The sequence below is a fragment of the Ranitomeya variabilis genome, chromosome 5 (assembly GCF_051348905.1).
Source record: "Ranitomeya variabilis isolate aRanVar5 chromosome 5, aRanVar5.hap1, whole genome shotgun sequence".
Lineage (NCBI taxonomy): Eukaryota > Metazoa > Chordata > Amphibia > Anura > Dendrobatidae > Ranitomeya > Ranitomeya variabilis.
This window is the reverse complement of record NC_135236.1, coordinates 558,042,755-558,066,710: the sequence shown is the minus strand read 5'-3', so window position 1 is coordinate 558,066,710 and position 23,956 is coordinate 558,042,755. Positions and strand designations below refer to the sequence as shown.

At 46.9% G+C, this 23,956-nt stretch overlaps 1 pseudogene; it reads right to left on the bottom strand.

Moving 5' to 3' along the window:
• LOC143775103 (uncharacterized) overlaps positions 1 to 3,482 on the bottom strand; it is a 38,905-nt pseudogene extending 35,423 nt beyond the window's left edge.
• Positions 3,483 to 23,956: the final 20,474 nt, after the last annotated feature.

Below are 23,956 nucleotides of genomic sequence, written 5' to 3'. Positions count from 1 at the left end.
GGACACACAGTCGGACAGTGGCATATTCTTGCCGTCAAACTTTGGGAGCACACTAAATATGGTGCCCATAGGGTGTGTCCTTTCAGGGGTTCCACCAATGCCCACAGCATCCCTATTCATGTTAGCATTCCCGCCATTGCTGTCTGCTGCCTCCATCTTGGTGACAGTACCCTGCTCGTAGCGCCACTTGAAGCGATGGCCGGGGGACCACCACTGTGCAGGAAGACTACTGTACACAAGATGAGGTGCAAACAACAAAGGGTAGATTTATTGGGAGACAGGGAATGAAGGGAATGAGGAAGATGCAAACAGGGGTTAACAATAGCAAAAGACAATATAAATGAGTAATCTTGTCCAGAAAATAGCACGGTGCTCCAACAATTACAGACTCAGAATTTATCTCACAAGCAACGTTAAACAATAAAACCAATAACGATACTACTCTATGTATAACCTCCCTGGCCTTTACTAAGCAGGCCACACGGCTCCCGTGTTCTGACTACTGAAGCCTGCACTAGGCCCTAACAGGTGCACCATACAGGAACAAACTCACGGTGATATTGGGGACACAGGTCCAGTCCCAGGGGGCCCCCAGAAGTCCAACACGGTGGTGCGCACGGATTCCTGTCAGCTCTGCGAAGCGTGGTCTTCTCCTTGTTTCTGGATACTGTAAGTCCCTTTCTCAGTATCTTCATGGCTTCACAAACTAGCACAGAACAGCCACCTTTGCTGTAAAGTCTTGCAAATTTCAGAAGTTCACTCTGTCCCAGCCTGGGACCTTTCTTGTAGCAAACAACACACAGATCTCTCTAGAAGCTTCTCCTCTCACACGCAGCACAGGCTCAGCTCCTCCCCTCAAGCTAGGGCAGTTCATCTTCACAGCCTTAAGCAGGGGAAAAGCAGAACATTCCATCTCACACCAGACAAGGGGGTGCAGTCTCTTAAAGTGACAGCGTGTTCCTTACTGTCCATAACAGCACCACCCTCTTACAGTTACTTCATGGGAAAGTGTGCTGCCTAAGTAGAAGTTATCAACTGCTTTGAGGTTTTGCTCTTTTTTTACCGTGATATGTGGCTCCTTGTATAGCTTTCCTGGAACAGGTTGATACATGACTTCGGTTTTTCTAATTTTGATCTCGAGACCAAAACTGTCGCAAGCTTGCAAAAAACAGTCTATGTCATGCTGCATCTGCTGTTCCGTGCTAGCATTAAGTGCACAGTCATCGGCAAATAATAATTCAAGGATAACAGTCTCATGCACTTTCGTAAACACCTTCAGGCATTTTGGGTTGAACAGCTTGCCATCAGTCCTGTGCCTAAACAGGATTCCATCTTCACAGTTGTTAAAGGCATCACTTAGCATTGCAGAGAATAGCATACTGAACAGGGATGGAGCAAGCACACAGCCTTGTTTTACGCCGTTTGTTACTGGGAAAGCCTCAGATTCGTCTCCATTGTTCCGAACCTTCACCATCATGCCATCATGGAACTGCCAGAGGATTGAGATGAACTTGCTCGGGCAGCCAAATTTTGCTGTGATCTTCCACAGGCTGTCTCTACTGACTGTGTCGAAAGCCTTGGTCAAATTAACAAAAGTTACATAAAGGTCACAGTGTTGCTCCTGGCACTTTTCCTGAAGTTGACGTGCTGAAAAGACCATATCTACTGTTCCACATTTAGCACGGAAACCACACTGGCTTTCGGGTAATAAGCCTTGCTCAAGATAATGTAAAAGGCGGTTGAGCAAGAGACAAGCCAATATCTTGCCTGCAGTGGACAGAAGGGAGATGCCTCTATGGTTGTCACAAGATTGGCGATTACCTTTCCTCTTGTATATGTAAATTATGCTGGCATCTTTCATCTGTTGTGGAACCGGTTCCTATTTCCACATATACTGGAATAGTTTGGTCACCGTTTGCATCAGAGCAGGGCCGCCAGCTTTATATACCTCAGCAGGTATAGCATAATTTCCGAGTGCTTTTCCACAAGAAAGTTGTTTTACTGCTTTCCTGACTTCACCTTTACTTGGAAGAACCTCAAGGTCCTTGTTGATTTCTACATGGGGCAAGCAAGCAATAGCATCATCATTGATATTGGCAGGGCGATTAAGAATATTATTAAAGTGCTCAGCCCACCGTTCCAGAATTTGTTTCTTTTCTGTCAGCAGCTTTGTTCCATCTGCGTTAAGCAGAGATGAAGATCTTGATGACTGGGGTCCATATACAGCTTTGAGCGCATCATAGAAGCGTTTCTGGTCATTGGTATCTGCATAGCCCTGAATTTCATCGGCCTTCTTGCTAAACCAGTTATCCTGAATCTCACGTAGCTTGATCTGTACCTTTCTTTTTATGTTGGTAAAGGCACCTTTCTTAGCTAACGACGTGGGGTCATTTTGATACACCTTGTACAGCTGATGTTTCTCTTCTAGGAGTGTCTTTATTTCCTCGTCGTTTTCATTGAACTAGTCTTGATTATTTCTGGCTGCTGATCCGAGATGATCCAGAGCAGTATTATAAACAGCATCTCTCAGAATTGTCCACTGTTCCTCAACGCCGATCTCCTCTGCCTGCAGTATATTTAACAGTCTGCCATCAAGGTCATGGGAAAATTCCCTTGCAATTCTTTATATTTTGCAGTTTATAGATATTCAGCCTCTTTGTCATTTTCTGCCCTTGGGGTCTCCTCGCAGGCAGGATGCGGAGCCTGCACTTAGACAAAATTAGGTGATGGTCAGTACAGCAGTATGCACCGCACATGGCCCTCGTCACTCTAAAGTCCATCTCATCCCTTTTCCTGGCAATGATGTAATCAATAAGATGCCAATGCCTCAAGCGTGGGTGCATCCATGATGTCTTCTTGCGTGTGGGTAAGCGGAATAAAGTGTTGGTGATGACAAGTTCATGTGTGGCACACATGTTGAGGAGCAGCAGGCCATTACTGTTACACTTGCCAGTGCCATGACTCCCAATGACCCCTTCCCAGTTTTTATGGTCTGTTCCCACTCTGGCATTAAAATCTCCAAGTATAATGAGCTTGTCTGCCTGTGGGATTGCTGAAATAAGTGTGTCAAGTTCATCGTAGAACTTATCTTTAATGTCATCTGGATTAGTCATCGTGGGAGCATAGGCACTGATCAGAGTCGCGTGTTTCTTGCTTGTAAGTGGGAGCTGAAATGTCATCAGACGATCGTTGATGCCCTCTGGAAGCCTGGTAAGTTTAAGAGCAAGATGAGTTTTGATAGCAAATTCCACGCCTGCTTCTCGTTTTTCAGAGCTGCCTCGACCACTCCAGAAGAATGTATATCCACCACTATGCTCTGTCAATTGATCCTTGTCTGCCCGGCGTGTTTCGCTGAGAGCTGCTATATCAACCTTGTAACGAGCTAGCTCCCAAGCAACCAATGCCGTTCTTGTCTCTGGTCTGTCTGCTTTAGTATTATCCAGCAGAGTTCTCAAATTCCATGTGCCACGGTTGAGTACCATCATTTTCCTTTTCTTTATTCTGTGTTGACTGCTGTATGGGAAACCCACCAGCTGCAGTAGGCTGGCCAGGTGAAATAAAGCAGACTATGTTTGAGGCACCTTTTCTAGCCCCGTCCTCGATTGAGGTGAGCAGAGTGATCCTGAACAGGACTGCTCAGACACCCAGGAGGCTGCCAAACTCTACTGCTGCTTTGGTCCAGTGGGGAGCGACCATATGGCCTGGGCTGCCTGCGTGCAGGTTCGTGACTACAGCTTCCAGTGACTCCACACCTGTTGCTTTGCCACTCTCCCATCGCCACAGGACTTTAGAGATGCAGTGGTTGAAGTCATGACTTGCGCTTGACTTGGATTAAAGTGAGGAAGAGTTGCGCAGTCGTCAACCTCACTCTTTCGCCCGTACCTATCGAGCCCCAGTGGCAAGAACTAGGTGAGACAACTGGAGATAAGTCAGGGTGTAGTGGATGGCCAGCAGTGTCCTATATGTGCCTCGCTGTGCCCTCTCAGCGCTCCACAACGCTGTGCTGGGAATTGCTTGTCTGTCCGTTGAATCTTGGTTTCTTCCGCACAGTCTGCCATATCCAGTATTCACATGCAAGGGTAGGCAAACCCTTGAAAATCACCGTAGGTCTCAAAGAAACCCAACAGTTCCGAGATGTACCCGCTGCCGCATGCTAGCAGCTACTTGGAGGTACAGGTGAGAGTTGAGCATCAGATGAGGACCAAAGATGGAAGAGCTGTCCAGAAAGGACACGGCAAGCCCTCCACCAGAGGTGCTACCTCGATCTAGATACCCCATATACCCCAATCTTGTCAATCTAAATACACATTAACTACTATTGTATATGTAATGTGTTCACCCAGATGAGGAGGTAGAAACAATTATGAGTTGGATACCAAATATGCCTCCTATTTGGGGGGAGGGGGAATTTCCTTCAACTCCAATTATGACAATTAGAATAAATCTTTTGATCAATGCTCCATCTCCAGAAATGTAGTACCAATAACTTATTTTATCATAACTTTCAAGAAAGACATGCAGTAGTGATGAGTAAATGTGCTCATCACTACTTGTAACTTGCTTGAGCATCAGTGTGCTTATGATGCTCGTTACTTGGAGAGTATTTTTTTAAAGTTCAAACAGAAGCTTGAGTCCCTGCCCTGCAAGTTTGGCACTTTTTAGACAGCCAATAAACATGTGAGGATTGCCTGTAATGCCTTAGTCATCTTGGTTGTGGCATTACTATTATTGGCTGGCCGCACAGTGTCATCGGGTCTATACAAGACCCCTGACGCTATGCTCAGCACACTAACCAAGAAAAGGGCAGAGCAGGGAGATGTGCTGCTGAAAGAGGGCCAGAATTGTTGTGGCATATAGGCAGGGATTCAACCACGTTTATATTTCTTTCAACTAAAACAACAGCCCCTTTTAGCACTAATTATAATCAATATTAAAACTGTTGTTAGCAGCACTTAGGGAGAGATTATGCTGACAGTATTGTGTAGGACTGGGTAGAGCTAACTGCACTTCCTTTCTGCTGCAACTCATAGCAGAAGCCGTTCACAGAGCAACTAATATTAATTTTGGTTAGGCATTCCCAAGTCTGGTGCTTTTTTGAAAGACAGTCAAATTAACCCAAAAAAGGCCTTTTGCAACATCTGCCATGTCAGCATCAGCAAGGGCAGCACAACTACCAGCATGCTCAGGCATATAACAGTGAAGCACCCGACTAGTTGAGCATGAATGCCAGGGTACAGAAGCAGTGTCTGTGGTGGACCTCACTGCCTGTTTCCCTGTTCTATGTCCACACCATTCCCCTATCCAAAGATGCCTCCAACCCTGCACCTGTCGTTGCACACTTGCAACCACTATCAGCATCTCTGTCCACATCCTTGTCCCAGCACAGCATTCAGTTGTCCTTACCCCAATCCTTCAAATGCAATCATAAATATGCAGCCACCCAACCGCAGGCCACACTACTAATTGGCCATATTTCCAGACTGCTTGCCCTGGAAATGTTACCATTTAGACTTGTGGAGACAGAACCTTTCCGCAATCTCACAGCAGCGGCCATCCCTCAGTGCTTGGTCTACAGCCTCCACGATTTCTCCCAGTGTGCTCTCCCCGCCTTACACAAGCACATGTCCCATAACTAGTGATGGACAAGCACTAAAATGCTCGGGTGCTCGTTGCTTGGATCGAGCAAATTGGAAAGCTCTGGTGCTCGAACCGAGCAATGAGCCTAATGTGAGTCTATGGGAAACTCGAGCAATTTGTAGTGGCACCTCCAGTGGTCTGCAGAGGGTCTAGAAATTGCGGAAATCAATGGGAACAGTGCTCAAATGACATGGGAATGTAAGAGGTGCGGGGGGCCAGTTGAATGCCCTGCACTCCTTGCATACGTCCCTTGTATATTTCATATGTCATGTAATGTTTATATATTGTGTATTCCATTGTACTTATGTTCATGTGTTGTAAAGATATAGGGATAGTGTAGGATTTAGAAACACCAGAACACAGGCAAATGTGCTTACCTGTCCAGGCCTCTAAACAAATGCACTAACAGGGTGCAGCGGACCCAAGTAAAGATGGCGACTACACAGATGCAGTAATACTAATGAGGCAGCCAGCCTACAATCAGGGATTGGCCGCTTGGCACACCAGTGCAAACAAATAATCTGTATGCGGCAATGTTCACACAGAAAATGCAGAGCATCTGGCTCACAGCCTATTAATGACGCCATATGGCGGGCTGACTAGTGCTAACTATAAAGCATCCAGTGTGAAGAGAGGCCACAGTTTACAGAGCCATCTGGGCCCAGCTGCACCCTGAAAAATAGATAAAGTGCACAAAAACATATAGTAATATATGTAAGGTATTAGTTAATATTATGGCCACAATGCGTAAGCTAGCAACCCACGTCAAGAGTCCTCACACTTACCAGTCCTACTCTCACAACAAATACCACCAAAAGAGGAAAAATACTCCACTATTATAGACAAAAAATACCAGAACACAGGCAAAGGTGCTTATCTGTCCAGGCCTCTAGACAAATGCACTGACAGGGTGCAGCGGACCCAAGTAAAGATGGCGACTGCACAGGTGCCGTAATACCAATGAGGCAGCCAGCCTACAATCAGGGATTGGCTGCTTGGCACACCAGTGCAAACAAATAATTTGTATGCGGCGATGTTCACACAGAAAATGCAGAGCATCTGGCTCACAGCCTATTAATGACGCCATATGGTGAGCTGACCAGTGCTAACTATAATGCATCCATGGAGAACAGAGGGACAACACAGCCTCTTGTAGGTAGGACACTAACCCGTATGACAGGTGGCTCGAGCCTTTTTACAGGGCCTCTATCATGACCCGGGCTCTATGTGGAGCACCCCCACTGTCGCAGGGCCGAGGGGTACCCGGTACCGGGCCTCTCTGTCTCGGTTCTGGGATTGTCACGGTGGCTAGACCCGGCCCGTGACCCTGCTAAGGGGCGTCCAGTAAAAGTTGGGAGTGATGATGTGGGGTGCAGGGTGCGACGAATAACGAGGACACAGGGTTGCAGTCTCTTTACCTCTTTACTGAAGGCTTCAGGATCCTCAGTCCAGAGTATGGTTAACAGGGCTGTCTGAGACCGGCCGGTCCGATGGCACCTCCAGAGTTCCCTTTGCAGGTGGAAATCTGTGCCTTCCTTCTAGCGCTTGTGTGTTGTAGTCCTTCCCTGCTGAGCACCACGGGACAGTCCTCACAACTGTTGTGTCTGTTTCTGATGTTCCCTCACAACTGATTCTGATGTTCTTCTCTGTCCCACAGATGATATGGCTATGACGCACCCGTATGATGGGTAGGCCTGGAGTTCTTCCGGGACCCTAGAGTCGCCCCTCTCCCACTGTTGCCCCTATGTCTGCTAAGGTGATTTAGGTGAGACAGCCCGCCTATAACTGACTGTCCTGCCGTAGGTTTGAAGTAAGGCTTGGAGCCAGTACTTCCTCGGCGTTTCCGGCTACGCGCCTCAGTAGGATGTTGCCTCGATCTTACAGCACGACTACTACTGGTGTTTTCTCCTTGTTGCGTTGATCTCGTTTCTCACTCTTCACAATAAACCTCGCTTCTTGTCCTTTCTTGGGGTACCGCCGCAATGAAGTGCAGGTGCGGTCCCGTAACGTTCTTTCTGTTTGCTAGGCCTCTGTCAGGATCCCACCCCTGACAGGGACCTCCCTGAATCTTCCCCTGCAACACCCTCTGCCACAGGATGTTGCCTGGTTCCAACCCAGTCAGCTTCTAACTAACTTCCTATCTAACCCCCAGTTTTACCAGACTGTGAGGAGTGGCCTAATACATAGCACCCTTAGCTCCCACTGGAGGCCAGACTGTGAAGTGTATTGTTGTCTGTGATACCTGGTCAGGTGAACTCCTTCAGTGCCATCAGACGTACCATAGCCCCCCTTAGTGGCGGAGCAACAGTACTGCAACGACCAGGACTCTGGGGCGCTGCATATGCGCCATTGTGTCTCCAGGTGTCAGGGCGGAGAGGTGACTTGTAATCCAGCTGTCCTGCCGGTTTGTGCTGTGAGCCATGCAGTCCCTCACAACCTCGGTCTTCCGGCTACCGGTGTCTGTGCTCTGTAGGGAGGTAGACCAGTCACACCTATTCTCTCCAGTTCCCACTCTCCTGTGCTTCACTTCTCCTACATGCTCTTTACAATCCATTTGGCTTTCTCTTTCTCTCTTTCTAGCAGCTAGAGCACTTCTCGTGGCTGCATGTCCTCTCTACTCCCTTCTCCTCTGTCTCTCTGACAGGAACTCCCTCACTTTCCTTCCAGACCAGAATATATATAAAGGAGCGACCCACAAGCTGGATCAGAGCTCCCCCTTCTGGCCTGGAGTGTGAATATGCTTGTGTCTTCCTTATAAAGAAGATCCTTCCTCGCTCCCAAGCGTGACATCACTCTCCCTGTGAGGAAAGCAATGCCACTCTTACAACCAGGAACCTGGGGTGTCACACTTCCCCCCCCATTAAATCCAGTTCTCCTCAACTGGGAAAAGAAAAACAGCAATAACAGGTTAGGAAAAGGTCTCATGAAAAAAATGTTCCCATTATTAGGAAGTGGGTCTCCCATAGTGTTTGCCTATGCAGTGAATGCAAGGGCTGACAAAAATTTGGAGGCACTCCAAATTCCCCTTGGAAGAGACGTGGAGGAGGAAATCATAAAAAATGTTCCCATTAGAAAGGAGCGGGTTTCCTAAACTTGTAATGCCCATGCACTAAAGGTACCGTCACATTAAGCGACGCTGCAGCGATAGCGACAACGATGCCGATCGCTGCAGCGTCGCTGTTTGATCGCTGGAGAGCTGTCACACAGACCGCTCTCCAGCGACCAACGATGCCGAGGTCCCCGGGTAACCAGGGTAAACATCGGGTTGCTAAGCGCAGGGCCGCGCTTAGTAACCCGATGTTTACCCTGGTTACCAGCGTAAAAGTAAAAAAAACAAACAGTACATGCTCACCTGCGCGTCTCCCAGCGTCTGCTTCCTGACACTGACTGAGCTCCGGCCCTAACAGCACAGCGGTGACATCACCGCTGTGCTTTCACTTTCACTTTAGGGCCGGATCTCAGTCAGAGCAGGAAGCAGACGCTGGGGGACGCGCAGGTGAGTATGTACTGTTTGTTTTTTTTACTTTTACGCTGGTAACCAGGGTAAACATCGGGTTACTAAGCGCGGCCCTGCGCTTAGTAACCCGATGTTTACCCTGGTTACCAGTGTAAAACATCGCTGGTATCGTTGCTTTTGGTGTCAAACACAACGATACACGGCGATCGGACGACCAAATAAAGTTCTGGACTTTATTCAGCGACCAGCGACATCACAGCAGGATCCTGATCGCTGCTGCGTGTCAAACTAAACGATATCGCTAGCGAGGACGCTGTAACGTCACGGATCGCTAGCGATATCGTTTAGTGTGACGGTACCTTTAGTGTATGGGCCAACAAACATTAACCCCTGGCGGGTATACATGAATATACTGTTCTACCAATTTTTTTATGGGCATCATAAACACTCTTTGATTTGATTGTGAGCAGAGCGCATTTCAGAACACAAAAAAGCGGGAAAGTGCCGCTAATTATGGCGTCATCGCTGCTCACCATCTTGGTGGAATCCTCAAAGTTTTGGAGGATGGTACATATGTCTGAAATCCATGTCCACTCCTGAGGTCTTATATGTGGTGTCTGAACTGAATACCGATGGCCTTGTTGCTGGTAGTCAACAACTGACCTTCACTGCTCACAAATCCTTTCCAACATCTGCCATGTAGAGTTCCAATGGGTAGGGACATCACACAACAGTCAGTGAGCCGGAAGCTGCAAACACTGCTGAAGCACGGCAAGGGCAGCAGAAGCTGTAGCTGACTTTCTAAAATGGGCAAACAAGCGGCGTACTTTGACAAGCAGATCCAGCAGCTCCGGGTAGGTTTTGAGAAACTGCTGAACCTCGAGGTTAAGCACATGGGCCAAGCATGGTACATGTATGAGCTCGCCTCAGAGCCGCCACAAGGTTATGGCAATTGTCACACATGACCATGCCTGGCTGTAGGATCAGCGGTGTCATCCACAGATCTGCTTACTCTTTCACATCTGTCCACAACTCTTCAGCATTGTGCAGTTTGTTACCTAAGCATACTAGCTTCAGCACAGCCTGTTGCCACTTGGCTGAGGCAGTGCTGCAGTGCTCCAACTTGCGACTGATGTGGTAATTTCGGAGATGGAGGTTGAAGAGGAGGAGGAGAAAGAGGTGGTGCAGGAGCTGTAGACTGTGGGGGCAACCCTGATTGACCTAGGGCCCACAATCCTCAGCGTCGGGAGGACGTGTTCCATCCCAAGGTCCGGCTGGGTCCCGGCTTCCACTCTGTTAACCCAGTGAGCCGTCAGCGAGATGTACCGCCCTTGCCCACAAGCACTTGTCCATGTGTCCGTGGTTAGGTGGACTTTCCCAGTAACTGGATTGTTGAGGGCATGGCTAATGTTGTGGGACATGTGCTTGTGTAATGCGGGGACAGCACACAGGGAGAAATAGTGGCGGCTGGGGACTGAGTACCGAGGGTTGGGCGACACCATCAGTTTGAGTAAATCTTCCATCTCAACAAGCCTAAAAGGCAACATTTCGAGCGCAAGCAGTCACAAAATGTGTGAATTTAGTGTGGCATGTGGGGTGTTAGCTGTGTATTTGCGCTTGCGTTCCAAGGACTGCGGTATGGACAACTGAATGCTGCGCTGGGACAAGGACATGGATGTGCTTACTGACAGTGCTAATTGAGTGTGTGCAACGACAGGTGCAAGGTAGGAGGCATCATCGCATGCACCATGGACAGGAGATTGGCTTGCACACACAACAGCAGAAGAAGTAGTGGCCTGGCAGGTGGTGCAAATGGCTTTTGTGTGGATATCGGCAGAGTCTTTACAAAACAACCAGACTCGGGAAGACCTAACAGTTGGACTGGCAACTTCCATCATGTTGGTGTTATGGAGAACGGTTGCCCGCCATCTGTCTGCGGCCACCACACTGCTTCTTCCTGCCTGTCCGAGTGCTACGCCTCCCTCCCTCTATGTGCTGCTGTCCTCGCTCTGCATATCCTCCTGCCAGGTTGGGTCAGTTACTATATCATCCACCACCTCGTCTTCCACTTCTGCACCTTGGCCCTCCTCCTGACTTTCTGGCAATTGTGTCATCGTCCACCTCTTGTCACACTTCCCCACCATTGCCTTTGTGTGACCGTGGCTGCTCAAACATTTGGGCATTGCAACATGCGATCTACTCTTGCCTTGCTTCAGGTGGACTGGGCAAGAGGTCCGAATCTATAAATGGAAAAGTGAGCAGCTCTTCTGAGTTTCCAAGTGTAGGATCAGAACAACCTTTTCTCCTGTTACCATTTTGAAAATGAAAAAACTGGGGGTAAAAAATAATTTTTGTGAAAAAATTGTATGTTTTTTTTTTATTTTCACAACTCAACGTTATAATTTTTTGTGAACATCTAGATAAGTTCCTTGATGAGTCTAGATTCCAAAATGGTGTCACTTGTTGGAGATTTGTACTGTTTAGGCTGACCAGGGGCTCTTCAATGCAACAGGGCATCCGCTCTCAATTCCAGCCAGTTTTGCATTCAAAAACTCAAACGGTGCTCCTTCCATTAGGATGAATCCAGTCAAGATGAATTCAATCAAGTATCAGTAAATCCCAGAAGAAGAAGAAAAAGTCATACCTGTGAGAACGCTGAAGCTTGTGCATCATTGGACCTTCCAATAGGACAATAATTAGGGATCGATGAACCCAAACTGTAAACTCTTGTTACAGTTCGGATCCAGTTTGGGCTGTAAAAAAAGGCAGAAAATTAATAATAAACATTATAATTATACTTACCTGTCCAGCGATGCATTCTCCCGTCCCACTGTCTCCCGGCCGCATCTGCTTCCGGGGCCGCTCATTAACTGCTGGCAGTATTCACTGCACTCAGCAGTGTTCGGCTTTTTCTGACAGTGTTCGTGCAGCAGAACGTAGAGGCAGAACTCAAGTCAAGTAAAGCTAGAAAAAATCCTTTCATCAATGGAAAGCAAAGGAGAGCCAGGCTGAAGTTTGCCAAAGACCATAAGGATTGGACCATAGAGGACTGGAGTAAGGTAATCTTCTCTGATGAGTCTAATTTTCAGCTTTTCCCAACATCTGGTCATCTAATGGTTAGTCGGAGACCTGAAGAAGCATACAAGTCACAGTGTCTTGCACCCACTGTGAAATTTGGAAAAACAGTTGATTCCTTCCGCTCAAGCAATGTTCCCCATCTCTGAGGACTGTTTTTTTCCAGCAGGACAATGTGCCATGCCACACAGCTAGGTCAATCAAGGTGTGGATTAAGGACCACCACATCAAATCCCTGTCATGGCCATCCCAATCTCCGGACCTCTGATTGAAAACCTCTGGGATGTAATCAAGAGGAAGATGGATAGTCACAAGCCATCAAAGAAGAGCTGCTTAAATATTTGTACCTGGAGTGGCAAAAGATCATTCAAAAGCAGTGTGAAAGACTGGTGGAAAGCATGCCAAGATGCATGAAAGCTATGATTAAAAATCATGGTTATACCACAAAATATTGATTTCTGAACTCTGCCTGAGTTAAAACATTAGTATTGTTGTTTCGAAATGATTATGAACTTGTTTTTTTTGCATTATTTGAGGTCTGCAAGCAATGCATTTTTTTGTTATTTTGACCATTTCTCATTTTCAGAAAATAAATACAAAATGTATTGCTTGGAACTTCGGAGACATGTTGTCACTAGAGTTGAGTGACTTTTACTTTTTTAGGATCGAGTCGGGTTTCGCAAAACGGTTTCGAGTCGGATCGGGTGAAATCGGCCGATTATTGCGAAAAGTCGGGGGCCGACTGAAACACGAAACCCAATGCAAGTCAATGGGGAATCAAAGTTGGCAGAGAGTGGAGGACAGAAAAACACCAACAGTGCCCATTTTAATGCCAAAAACATCAATTCTTGTTACTTAAGCTTGTCAATCTTAATTTACCTTATAATAATAGTTAGGCATTGAAAATTGGGGGTCATTTGGCTAAAGTTGTGGGGAAGTAGGGCTGGCGCAAGTTTTTCGTGGGCCCAGGAAACGTGGACTACATCACGGCGGTGGAGCAGGGAGAGGTAAGTATTTAAACTTTGCAAGTGCTGTGATCCTGAGCAAGCAGGGGGGGCCCACTCATTCGCATTGGCACTGGCACAGGGCCCCTCAAAGTACGGTGTAGTGTTTGACGGCGGGGGCGCCTCCCACCGGCAGAGACACTTTTGCGTGCTATGAGGGGCCCTGTGCCAGTGACGTCGCCAACGAGTATGCCCCCCACCTGATGAAGGAACCTTCACTTTCATCTGCACCTTCCTCTATGTCCCCGTGTAAGGTGGTAGAGTATGCGGGAAGGGGAACCAGACTTTCAGCAGGGTCAGATACTGGCTGTGTAGAGTGCAAGGGGAATGTAGTGGTCTGGGTCAATGTACCAGCAGACTCATCTAGCAGTGGCTGGGCAATGGGCAGGATGAGGAGGAAACACAGATATAGGCCCAAATAATAAAGTAGGCTAAATGCAGTTCAAAATTGGTAACAGGAATAAACAGGCGGCATTGCTTTGTTCAGTGGAGGAAAACTGTAATGAGTGACAGACACAGTTAGTAGGCCCAAGTAATAAAGTGGGCCAAATGCAGTTCAAAATTGGTAACAGGAGTAAACAGGCGGCATTGCTTTGTTCAGTGGAGGAGAACAACAAGCAGCGGCAGACACCATTAGTAGGCCCAACCAAACAAGTAGGCCAAATGCAGTTTAATATTTGATATAGGCTGAAAATTGAAGCTCAGCTTTGTTCAGTGGAGGAGAACAACAAGCAGCGGCAGACACCGTTAGTAGGCCCCACCAAACATGTAGGCCAAATGCAGTTTAATATTTGATATAGGCTGAAAATTGAAGCTCAGCTTTGTTCAGTGGAGGAGAATAGCAAAGAGCGTCAGACACCGTTATTTGGCCCAACCAAACAAGTAGGCCAAATGCAGTTTAATATTTGTTATAGGCTGAAAATTGAAGCTCAGCTAAGTTCAGTGGAGGAGAACAACAAGCAGCGGCAGACACCGTTAGTAGGCCCAACCAAACAAGTAGGCCAAATGCAGTTTAATATTTGATATAGGCTGAAAATTGAAGCTCAGCTTTGTTCAGTGAAGGAGAACAACAAGCAGTGGCAGACACCGTTAGTAGGCCCAACCAAACAAGTAGGCCAAATGCAGTTTAATATTTGATATAGGCTGAAAATTGAAGCTCAGCTTTGTTCAGAGGAGGAGAACAACAAGCAGCAGCAGACACCATTAGTAGGCCCAACCAAACAAGTAGGCCAAATGCAGTTTAATATTTGATATAGGCTGAAAATTGAAGCTCAGCTTTGTTCAGTGGAGGAGAACAACAAGCAGCGGCAGACACCGTTAGTAGGCCCCACCAAACATGTAGGCCAAATGCAGTTTAATATTTGATATAGGCTGAAAATTGAAGCTCAGCTTTGTTCAGTGGAGGAGAACAACAAGAAGCGGCAGACACCATTAGTAGGCCCAACCAAACAAGTATGCTAAATGCAGTTTAATATTTGATATAGGCTGAAAATTGAAGCTCAGCTTTGTTCAGTGGAGGAGAATAGCAAAGAGCGGCAGACACCGTTATTTGGCCCAACCAAACAAGTAGGCCAAATGCAGTTTAATATTTGTTATAGGCTGAAAATTGAAGCTCAGCTAAGTTCAGTGGAGGAGAACAACAAACAGCGGCAGACACCGTTAGTAGGCCCAACCAAACAAGTAGGCCAAATGCAGTTTAATATTTGATATAGGCTGAAAATTGAAGCTCAGCTTTGTTCAGTGGAGGAGAACAACAAGCAGTGGCAGACACCGTTAGTAGGCCCAACCAAACAAGTAGGCCAAATGCAGTTTAATATTTGATATAGGCTGAAAATTGAAGCTCAGCTTTGTTCAGAGGAGGAGAACAACAAGCAGCAGCAGACACCATTAGTAGGCCCAACCAAACAAGTAGGCCAAATGCAGTTTAATATTTGATATAGGCTGAAAATTGAAGCTCAGCTTTGTTCAGTGGAGGAGAACAACAAGCAGCGGCAGACACCGTTACTAGGCCCAACCAAACAAGTAGGCAAAATGCAGTTTAATATTCGAAACAGGATGAAAATTGAGGCTCAGCTTTGTTCAGTGGAGGACAGCTGTTTTGAGTGGCGCAGACAGACACGTGTAGTAGGCCTAAAATAAAAAGTAGGCTAAATGCAGTTCAAAATTGGTAACTGGAGTACACAGGCGGCATAGCCTTGTGCAGTGGAGGACAGCTGTATTGAGTGGCGCAGACAGGCACATGTAGTAGGCCTAAAGTAAAAAAGTAGGCTAAATGCAGTTCAACATTGGTAACTGGAGTACACAGGCGGCATAGCCGTGTGCAGTGGGGACTGCTGTATTGAGTGGCGCAGACAGACACAGTTAGTAGGCCTAAAATAAAAAAGTAGGCTCAATGCAGTTCAAAATTAGTTACAGGAGTACACAGGCGGCATAGCGTTGTTTAGAGGAGGACGATTGTAAGGAGTGGTGCAGACAGACACAGGTAGTAGGCCTAAAATAAAAAAATAGGCTCAATGCAGTTCAAAATTGGTAACTGGAGTACACAGGCTGCATAGCCTTGAGCAGTGGAGGACAGCTGTATTGAGTGGAGCAGACAGGCACAGGTAGTAGGCCTAAAATAAAAAAGTAGGCTAAATGCCGTTCAACATTGGTAACTGGAGTACACAGGTGGCATAGCTTTGTGCAGTGGAGGACAACTGTAAGGAGTGGCGCAGACAGACACATGTAGTAGGCCCAAATGATAAAGTAGGCTAAATGCAGTTCAAAATTTGTAACTGGAGTACACAGGCGGCATTGCTTTGTTCGGTGGAGGACAACTGGAAGGAGTGGCTGACACAGTTAGTAGGTCAAAATAGTAAAGTGGGCTAAATGTCTGCCACAACAATGTTCCTAAATAAACAGGTGGCATAGCTAGGTACAGGGTGTTGTGAATTCTGCTTTTGGGTTCCCTCCGGTGGTGGTAGGTGGTAATGCAGATGTCCCTGAGTTGCAGTCCGGGTCAGGTGTTTCTGCTGATTGCAGTTCTGACTGGGGTATTTAGGTGTGCAGGATCCATTATTCCTTGCCAGTTGCCAATTGTTGGGAGGTGTTGGACCTCTCCCTGGTTCCTCCTGCCTTTCTGCCAAATCAGCAAAGATAAGTGTCTGTTTTTTTTTCTGTGGCACACATGCTGTGTGCTTCATGATTCAGTGCTATTATTTTGTGTTTTCTTGTCCAGCTTAGATTGTGTCAGTATTTTCTCAGTCTTGTTGGATTCTCTGGAGTGGCAGATATACATTCCATGTCTTTAGTTAGATTGTGGAACTTTTTGTAGTATCTGCTGTGGATATTTTTGGAAGGGTTTTAATACTGACCGCTTAGTATTCTGTCCTATCCTTTCCTATTTAGCTAGAGTGGCCTCTTTTGCTAAATCTTGTTTTCTGCCTGCGTGTGTCTTTTCTTCTCCTAATCACAGTCAATATTCGTGGGGGCTGCCTATCCTTTGGGGTTCTGCTCTGAGGCAAGGTAGTATTCCTATTTCCATCTATAGGGGTATTTAGTCCTCCGGCTGTGTCGAGGTGTCTAGGGTTTGTTAGGCACACCCCGCGGCTACTTCTAGTTGCGGTGTTAGTTCAGGATCTGCGGTCAGTATAGTTTCCACCTACTCCAGAGAAAGTTTCATGTGGCTCCAAGGTCACCGGATCATAACAGTACAACTGGCCAATAATGAGCTAAATGCATCTCAGAAGAAGGGAAGAAAGGTGTTGAGCCATTTTTTTTTCTGCAGTCTGTTTTGTCTTTTTTTCCCTCTTTATCTATGGGTGGCTGAGGAGTCTTGTGCTAGCATGGATGTTCAGGAATTAGCTTCTCGTGTAGACCAGCTTGCTGCTAGGGTACAGGGTATTTCTGATTTTATTGTTCAGACTCCTGTTTTAAAACCGAAGATTCCTACTCCTGATTTGTTTTTTGGTGACAGGTCCAAATTTTTGAGTTTTAAAAACAATTGTAAACTGTTTTTTGCTTTGAGACCTCGATCGTCATCTCCCTGCTGCGTGGTGATCCACAGGATTGGGCATTTTCCCTGGAATCTGGGAATCCTGCTTTGCTTAATGTAGACTCCTTTTTTCAGGCTTTAGGATTATTATATGATGAACCAAATTCTGTGGATCAAGCGGAGAAGACCTTGTTGGCCCTGTCTCAGGGTCAAGAGGCGGCAGAATTGTATTGTCAGAAATTTAGAAAATGGTCTGTGTTGACTAAATGGAATGATGATGCTTTGGCGGCAATTTTCAGAAAGGGTCTTTCTGAATCCGTTAAAGATGTTATGGTGGGGTTTCCCACGCCTTCCGGTCTGAGTGATTCTATTTCTCTGGCCATTCAGATAGATCGGGATTTTTTTTTGTTGCTAAGAAGGATGGCTCCTTGAGACCTTGTATTGATTATCGCCTCTTGAATAAGATCACGGTCAAGTTTCAATACCCTTTACCTTTGCTTTCTGATTTGTTTGCTAGGATTAAGGGGGCTAGTTGGTTTACTAAGATTGACCTTCGGGGGGCATATAATCTTGTTCGTATTAAACAGGGTGATGAATGGAAAACTGCGTTTAATACGCCTGAAGGCCATTTTGAATACCTTGTGATGCCATTCGGGCTCACTAATGCTCCATCGGTTTTTCAATCCTTCATGCATGATATCTTCCGGACTTATATTGATAAATTCTTGATTGTATATTTGGACGATATTTTGATTTTTTTCTGATGATTGGGAGTCTCCTGTGGAACAGGTCAGGATGGTATTTCAGATCCTTCGTGACAATGCTTTGTTTGTGAAGGGGTCTAAGTGCCTCTTTGGGGTGCAGAAGGTTTCTTTTTTGGGCTTCATTTTTTCTCCCTCATCTATGGAGATGGATCCGGTTAAGGTTCAGGCCATTTATGATTGGATTCAACCTACATCCGTGAAGAGCCTTCAGAAATTTTTGGGTTTTGCAAATTTTTATCGCCGTTTCATTGCTAATTTCTCCAGCGTGGTTAAACCCTTGACCGATTTGACGAAGAAAGGCGCTGATGTGGCGAATTGGTCCTCTGCGGCTGTCTCTGCCTTTCAGGAGCTTAAACGCCGATTTACTTCTGCTCCAATGTTGCGCCAACCGGATGTTTCCCTTCCGTTTCAGGTTGAGATTGACGCCTCTGAGATTGGGGCAGGGGCCGTTTTGTCTCAGAGGGATTCTGTGGGTTCCTTGATGAAACCGTGTGCCTTCTTCTCCCGCAAGTTTTCGCCTGCTGAACGCAATTATGATGTCGGCAATCGGGAGTTGTTGGCTATGAAGTGGGCGTTTGAGGAGTGGCGACATTGGCTTGAGGGAGCTAAGCATCGTATTGTGGTCCTGACTGATCATAAGAATCTGATTTACCTCGAGTCTGCCAAACGGCTGAGTCCTAGACTGGCTCGATGGTCCTTGTTTTTTTCCCATTTTGATTTTGTGGTTTCGTATCTTCCGGGTTCTAAGAATATTAAGGCTGATGCCCTTTCTAGGAGTTTTTTGCCTGATTCTCCTGAGGTCCTTGAACCGGTCGGCATTCTGAAAGAAGGGGTGGTCCTTTCTGCCATTTCCCCTGATTTACGGCGGGTTCTTCAGGAATTTCAGGCTGACAGACCTGACCGCTGTCCTGTGGGGAAATTGTTTGTTCCTGACAGATGGACTAGTAGAGTGATTTCTGAGGTTCACTGTTCCGTGTTGGCTGGTCATCCTGGTATTTTTGGTACCAGAGATTTGGTTGGTAGGTCCTTTTGGTGGCCTTCCTTGTTGCGTGATGTGCGTTCTTTTGTGCAGTCCTGTGGGACTTGTGCACGGGCCAAGCCTTGTTGTTCCCGTGCTAGTGGGTTACTTTTGCCATTGCCGGTCCCTGAGAGGCCCTGGACGCATATTTCTATGGATTTTATTTCTGATCTTCCGGTTTCCCAGAGGATGTCGGTTATCTGCGTTGTTTGTGACCGGTTTTCTAAGATGGTTCATTTGGTGCCTGCAGGTTAAAAACAATCTGATCAATGTGCATTACCTATAAGACGGAAAGAAAAATCAATAACTAAAGACAAAGCTGTTACAAAAAGACGGACATATCAACCTTTTCATTCAAGCCAGATGGTCCCGCTGCCTCCGTGCGCAAGATCCATCTGGCTTCCCTGCATAGCAAGAGACGATTCAGGTCTCCTCCCCCCTCAGGAAGGGAGACACGCTCCAAGCCAGCAAATCTGAGTGCATCTACGTCACTCCCATGGTGGGTACGGACATGCTCTATCAATCTCGGTGCTCCCTTCCCTGTCCTAACAGAATTGAAATGTTCTCTAATACGAACAAAAAGGGGACGGATCGTTTTTCCGATGTAGAATTTCCTACACGTACTGAACAGGACATAGACTACATGGGTAGTCCTGCAGGATATAAAATCCCGCACAATGTGTTGTATGTGACCTACTCTGATTCTATCTCCAGTGAAATGGTAAATACAAAAACTACATCCCCCGCATTTAAAGTTTCCCTTTGGGATGCTACTGGTGAGCCAATTACCTTTCTTTGTCACAAAACGATTACGGACTATACTGTCTCTAATATTCCTGCTACGGCGGCTAGCGAATAACGGCCCCCTATCTACTATTTCTTTTAGATCGGGATCTTGCCGCAAGATTTGCCAATTCCTTCGAATAGTTGTTCTGATGTGGCTGTCCAGCGGGCCAAACTTAAAACTAAATACAAACTGTTTCTCACACTTTTTTCTAGAGGGGACGGAAATATCTGTGGCAACCGCTCTGTTATGAGCAGTACTTAAAACTCCGGGGGGGTAACCACGTTTCCTGAATCTATCCACTAAATCAACTGACTGCTGCGCAGACCCTGCTGGGTCATTATTGATTCTTTTGACCCTAAGGAACTGACTATATGGCAATGATCTTTTCATATATGGTGGATGAGCACTATTAAAATGCAATAAAGAATTTGAAGCGGAAGGTTTTCTGTATACCTCTGTGGTTATGCCCCCTTCATTAATGTGTAATTTCACATCCAGAAAGACCAAACTGTCTCCTCCGAATTGTGAGGTAAACCCCATGTTCATGGTGTTGGATGTCCCCAGGTACCTCACAAATTCAGTGAAAGTATCCTGGTGCCCATCCCACACCATGAACATGTCGTCGACATATCTAGCATAAAGCTTGATATGTCTAAGAAACGGGTTACTTGGGGAGTAAATATACTCCTCCTCAAACCTGGCAAGGAAGAGGTTAGCCAGGGTACATGCGACGGGGGCACTCTGACTCGAGTGCTACTGAGGATCCCTGCACATCTAGAAATCTGGTGCCACCACAACAAGGAGCCGTCTCCAATGTCTCCCCTTTAGACGCAGGACGTGATTTCTGAGGTTCACTGTTCCGTGTTGGCTGGTCATCCTGGTATTTTTGGTACCAGAGATTTGGTTGGTAGGTCCTTTTGGTGGCCTTCCTTGTTGCTTGATGTGCGTTCTTTTGTGCAGTCCTGTGGGACTTGTGCACGGGCCAAGCCTTGTTGTTCCCGTGCTAGTGGGTTACTTTTGCCATTGCCGGTCCCTGAGAGGCCCTGGACGCATATTTCTATGGATTTTATTTCTGATCTTCCGGTTTCCCAGAGGATGTCGGTTATCTGCGTTGTTTGTGACCGGTTTTCTAAGATGGTTCATTTGGTGCCTTTGCCTAAATTGCCTTCCTCTTCAGATTTGGTTCCGTTGTTTTTTCAGCATGTGGTTCGTTTGCATGGTATTCCGGAGAATATTGTGTCCGACAGAGGTTCCCAGTTTGTTTCTAGGTTTTGGCGGGCCTTTTGTGCTAGGCTGGGCATTAATTTGTGTTTTTCTTCTGCATTTCATCCTCAGACAAATGGCCAGACCGAGCGAACTAATCAGACCTTGGAGACCTATTTGAGATGCTTTGTGTCTGCTGATCAGGATGATTGGGTGGCCTTTTTGCCATTGGCCGAGTTTGCCCTTAATAATCGGGCTAGTTCAGCTACTTTGGTTTCGCCTTTCTTTTGTAATTTTGGTTTTCATCCTCGTTTTTCTTCTGGGCAGGTTGAGCCTTCTGACTGTCCTGGTGTGGATTCTGTGGTTGACAGGTTGCAGCAGATTTGGGCTCATGTGGTGGACAATTTGGTGTTGTCTCAGGAGGAGGCTCAACGTTTTGCTAACCGTCATTGGTGTGTTGGTTCCCGGCTTCGGGTTGGGGATCTGGTTTGGTTGTCTTCCTGTCATGTTCCTATGAAGGTTTCTTCCCCTAAGTTTAAGCCTCGGTTTATTGGTCCTTATAGGATTTCTGGGATTATTAATCCGGTGTCTTTTCAATTGGCGCTTCCGGCCTCTTTTGCTATCCATAATGTCTTCCATAGATCTTTATTGCGGAAATATGTGGTGCCCGTTGTTCCCTCTGTTGATCCTCCGGCCCCTGTGTTGGTTGATGGGGAGTTGGAGTATGTGGTTGAGAAGATTTTGGATTCTTGTTTTTCGAGGCGGAGGCTTCAGTACCTTGTCAAATGGAAGGGTTATGGCCAGGAGGATAATTCTTGGGTTTTTGCTTCTGATGTCCATGCTGCTGATTTGGTCCGTGCCTTTCATCTGGCTCGTCCTGATCGGACTGGGGGCGCTGGTGAGGGTTCGGTGACCCCTCTTCAAGGAGGGGGTACTGTTGTGAATTCTGCTTTTGGGTTCCCTCCGGTGGTGGTAGGTGGTAATGCAGTTGTCCCTGAGTTGCAGTCCTGGTCAGGTGTGTTATGACCCCAATGGCAGAGGGTCTCAGAAATAATTACTAAGTCTGCAAACACAAAAAACCAGCTCATAGGTCAGTGGTAACTGAGCTGACCATATATCTAATCCTAGCACCACAAATAGCAGCAGCCGGGGAACGTGCCTACGTTGGTTCTAGACGTCTCGCGCCAGCCGGAGAACTAACTAACCCTAGAAGGGAAAAGAAAGACCTGTCTTGCCTCCAGAGAAAAGACCCCAAAAGTTGGATACAAGCCCCCAACAAATAATAACGGTGAGGTAAGAGGAAAAGACAAACGTAAGAATGAGCTAGGTATTTAGCAAAGAGAGGCCCACTAGCTAATAGCAGAATAAAGTAAGATGACTTATATGGTCAGCAAAAACCCTATCAAAATATCCACGCTGGATATTCAAGAACCCCCGAACCGTCTAACGGCCCGGGGGGAGAACACCAGCCCCCTAGAGCTTCCAGCAAGGTCAGGAATCACATTAGTACAAGCTGGACGAAAATGAGAGCAAGCAAATAACCAAAAAACAAAGAAGCAAGACTTAGCTTAATTTTGCACGAACCAGGACCAGCAGACAGGAGCAAACAGAAAGGATCTGATTACAACGATGCCAGGCACTGGACTAAGGATCCAGGAAGCTTATATAGCAACACCCCTGGACTAACGACCCAGGTGGGTGCCAAACTGAGGAAAGACAATCCCAGAGTCATATCACTAGTGACCACAAGAGGGAGCCAAAAAGTCTAATTCACAACAGTACCCCCCCTTAAGGAGGGGTCACCGAACCCTCACCAAGACCACCAGGGCGATCAGGATGAGCAGCGTGAAAGGCACGAACTAAATCGGCCGCATGCACATCAGAGGCAACCACCCAGGAATTATCCTCCTGACCATAGCCCTTCCACTTGACCAGATACTGAAGCCTCCGTCTGGAGAGACGAGAATCCAAGATCTTCTCCACCACGTACTCCAACTCACCCTCAACCAACACCGGAGCAGGAGGCTCAACAGAAGGAACCACAGGTACAACGTACCGCCGCAACAAAGACCTATGGAACACGTTGTGAATGGCAAACGACACCGGAAGATCCAAGCGAAAGGACACAGGATTAAGGATTTCCAATATCTTGTAAGGACCGATGAAGCGAGGCTTAAATTTAGGAGAGGAGACCTTCATCGGAACAAATCGAGAAGACAGCCATACCAAATCGCCAACACGAAGTCGGGGACCCACACCGCGGCGGCGGTTGGCAAAACGCTGAGCCTTCTCCTGTGACAACTTTAAGTTGTCCACCACATGATTCCAGATCTGCTGCAACCTATCCACCACAGAATCTACCCCAGGACAGTCAGAAGGCTCCACATGTCCCGAGGAAAAACGAGGGTGGAAACCAGAGTTGCAGAAAAATGCGAAACCAAAGTAGCGGAACTAGCCCGATTATTAAGGGCAAACTCAGCCAACGGCAAGAAGGTCACCCAATCATCCTGATCTGCCGAAACAAAACACCTCAAATAAGCCTCCAGAGTCTGATTAGTTCGCTCCGTTTGTCCATTAGTCTGAGGATGAAAGGCAGACAAAAACGACAAATCAATGCCCATCCTAGCACAAAAGGATCGCCAGAACCTGGAAACAAACTGGGATCCTCTGTCAGACACAATATTCTCAGGAATGCCGTGTAAACGAACCACATTCTGAAAGAACACAGGAACCAGATCGGAAGAGGAAGGCAGCTTAGGCAAAGGCACCAAATGGACCATTTTAGAAAAGCGATCACATACCACCCAGATGACAGACATGCCCTGAGACACCGGGAGATCTGAAATGAAATCCATGGAAATGTGTGTCCAAGGCCTCTTCGGGACAGGCAAGGGCAAGAAAAACCCACTGGCACGAGAACAGCAAGGCTTAGCTCGAGCACAAGTCCCACAGGACTGCACAAATGACCGCACATCCCATGACAAGGAAGGCCACCAAAAGGACCTAGCCACCAGATCTCTGGTGCCAAAAATTCAAGG